The sequence below is a fragment of the Dasypus novemcinctus genome, chromosome 12 (assembly GCF_030445035.2).
Source record: "Dasypus novemcinctus isolate mDasNov1 chromosome 12, mDasNov1.1.hap2, whole genome shotgun sequence".
In the NCBI taxonomy this organism is placed as follows: Eukaryota; Metazoa; Chordata; class Mammalia; order Cingulata; family Dasypodidae; genus Dasypus; species Dasypus novemcinctus.
This window is the reverse complement of record NC_080684.1, coordinates 75,388,387-75,391,581: the sequence shown is the minus strand read 5'-3', so window position 1 is coordinate 75,391,581 and position 3,195 is coordinate 75,388,387. Positions and strand designations below refer to the sequence as shown.

General features: G+C 44.3%; 1 pseudogene; it reads right to left on the bottom strand.

Annotated features, from left to right (window-relative positions):
- Positions 1–362: 362 nt before the first annotated feature.
- On the bottom strand, positions 363–1,280 carry LOC101416691 (keratin, type II cytoskeletal 8 pseudogene; annotated as a pseudogene).
- Between the last annotated feature and the right edge of the window lie 1,915 nt (positions 1,281–3,195).

Genomic DNA, 3,195 nt, shown 5'->3' with positions numbered 1-3,195 from the left:
CTTACAATATTGAAAGCCTATTTTTATGCTTGTTTGCCATTTGTACATCTTTTCTGGTGAGGTGTCTGGTCAGATCTTTTGCCCATTTAAAAAATAGCGTTGTTAGTTTTTTTTACTTTTATGATTTCTTTGTATATTTTGAATACAAGTACAGCAGTGTTGGTAAAATACGATAAATTATAAAATTTTATTTATATATATTTATTTTCAATGTAGATAATCATATTATCCATTACAGTTTTCTTTCTCATTATTTACAACTTTTCTTTCTTTTTTTTTTTTTCAGAACCAATTAAGGCTTTATTTTGGAAAAGATAGAAGTGGCTTCTAGTTGAGGCCATTGGTAAAAAGCGGGCGGGCAGGCACGGCGATGGGGGCACAGCTAGTTGGGAAGGGCGGCGGTGGCAGCTCAGTTGGTCAGGACATCGGACGATTCAGACTCAAGCTCCCCATTGCAGATCTCAATCTTCTTGCCCGCAACGACCTTGGTGCAGCTGGTGTGGCTGAAGGAATCTGAGACCCCACCAGAGCTTAAGCTCTGGAAGGATGTGGAGCCGGGCTCAGGCCTCCTGAGTAGTAGCCACCAGAGGTGGTCTTTCTATGACTACTCTGGTCCCAAATCCCAGATTCCAGCCTCTTCTCCTCGCCCGCCAGCTGCTGGCCGGTAAGTGGCGATCTCCACGTCCAGGGCCAGCTTGACGTGCATCAGCTTCTGGTAGGCGCCCAGCGGCAGTGCCATGTCCTGCTTGGCCTGGTTCAGGGCAGCCTCCAGCCGGGGTTTGGCGTTGGCGTCCTTGACCGCCAGCTCCCCGCTGCTCCGCATGAGCAATGGCAGCCCTTCGGGACGCTCTGGCCCTTCAGCCCTCGATCTCAGCCTGGAGCCAGCTGAAGCTCTGGTTCATCTTGGGGATCTCCATCCTGGGGCGGAGGAAGCCATCCCCGTGCTTCTGGCCAGCGTCTGCAGCCACTCGTACCAGATTTGGTACATACTCTCGGGCTCCGTCCGGCTGCGGTTGGCGATCTCCTTGTATTGGGCCTTGACCTCGGCGATGATGCCTTGCACGTCCAGGGAGCGGCTGTTGTCCCTGGACAATACCACAGACGTGTCTGAGTTCTGGGACTGCAGCTCACGGGTCTCCTCTTCATACAGGTGCCGGAGGAAGTTAATCTCGTCACTCAGCGCTTCCAGGAGGGACTCCAGCTCTACCTTGTTAAGCTTCATCGACATCCTTCCTGATGAGGACAAATTCATTCTCCATCTCTGTTCACTTATTGATCTCATTCTCATTCTTGAAGTCCTCCACCAGGCCCTGCATGTTGCCAAGCCCTGCCTCCAGCTTCAGCTCCTCCTGACCCAGCGCCTCCTGCTGCCTAGCTCTCAAACACGTTGTCCATGTTGCTCCCCGCAGTCTTCTGCTGCTGCAGGAGGCTCCCCTTGGTCTCCAGCATCTGTTCTGCTGCTCTGAGAACCGTAACTTGTCGATGAGGGAAGAAAACTTGTTGAGGCTCTTGATCTGCTCCTACTCCCGAGAGCACACGGCCTGGAAGTCATTGGTGTCCCCCAGCTTCATGGACTCAGCAGGCTCTAGTTCAAGGTGACGGTGGTGATGCCCCCTACATTCTCTGCCCCTCGTAGACCCCAGCCAGACTCATGCCGGTGCCCACGCTGCCTGGGAAGCTGCCCCTGCCCACCCAGGAGAAGGCCAAGGAGCTGATGCCGGAGCCGGACCCACTTGTGTGCAAGCAGCTGCTGGTAAGACCCTGGGGGCCAGACTGGACGCCTCGTAAGACTTCTGGGTCACCCTGATGGACATGGTGGAGGCTGAAGAGGTGGCAGACGGCCAAATCAGAGGTTTGTATAGGAGCAGAGGACTCCTGCTTCTTGGTTCTCTTTTCTTTCCTTTTTCTCTTTTTTAAAGCAGGGCCTACAATAAAATTTTGGAAGAATTGGTAATATTCAGGATCTTCATCTTCTTTTCCATTTTGAATTAGGATGTTTTAAATATTTTATTGTCAATATGATAGATACTATAGTTTTTTGATGGGTTTCCTATATCAGGCTAAATAAGTTCCCTTCCATTTCATAAGTTATCTCTGTACTTAAAATTAATATATATCTCACCTTTGGGGTATAAAATTTCTGTATCTTTACTTACTTTTTATTTGCTTGACCTTATAATGACTGAGATAGGTTTGCTATGGTGGATTTGTCAATTTCTCCTGAAATGTCTGTCATGTTTTTCTTCTTACAATGTAAGAGTTATAATATATATTTTTAAAAAAATTGTTGAATCATCCTTGAAAGTCAGACCTTATAATATTTTGCATCTGATTTAAGGAAGATATCTTATTTTGGGTGTGTTTTGCAATTTTTAAAATTGTGATAGAGAACAGACAACTGCAGGGGAAAGGGGAGAGAAATAAAAAAATAATAAAATAAAATAAAATTGTGATATCATGCATATTGAAGTTTTACTTGCAGGAATTCTTTGAGGCCTAAGTTGAGTATGACTTTTTCAGAAAGGGCTTCTGTTTTTCTCATAGGGAATATGGTACCTCCTACCAACCTGCTAGCAACCTAAATGAGATGCTCTACTTGAGGTTTTTCACGTTGCTTAGATATTGTAAATTCATAACACAAACCAGTGTAAGGTTCAGCTTGAAAACATTTGATTTTCCACCTCTACCAGGAGCTAGTCTAGGTGGACGTTTCCCTGCTGATGCCTTTAATGGACATTTATTTTCTGGTTCACAATTTTTCCAAGGATATGAATCATCTTTGAGGATCTCTGAACCTTGAATGCACTCAAGATCTTGCTTCCTTCTACTGGGTGGCTATTAAAACTGAATGTTTATTGGGATATGCATTTGCTAGTTTTAATACTTACTTAACTTTCTAGATATGTGCTCCTTTTTTTTTAAAACCTCTAAGTTGTTCCCTTATTTCATTATGTATTAGCCAACTAGTATACATTTAGAGAATTTTAAAAATAGCATTTTACATGGTGTATTTAATTATTTTATGAATGAAGCTAAGGTATTTAATAACAATGTCCAAGATTCCATTTGGGCCTTCACCATCTCCCTCCTGGAATTTTTGTAATCTTCTAAGTCAAATGCCAGACTCTCGATCAAATTTGCCTTTTATAAATAAAATTTTATTGGAGCACAGCCACATTCAATTGTTTTTAATCT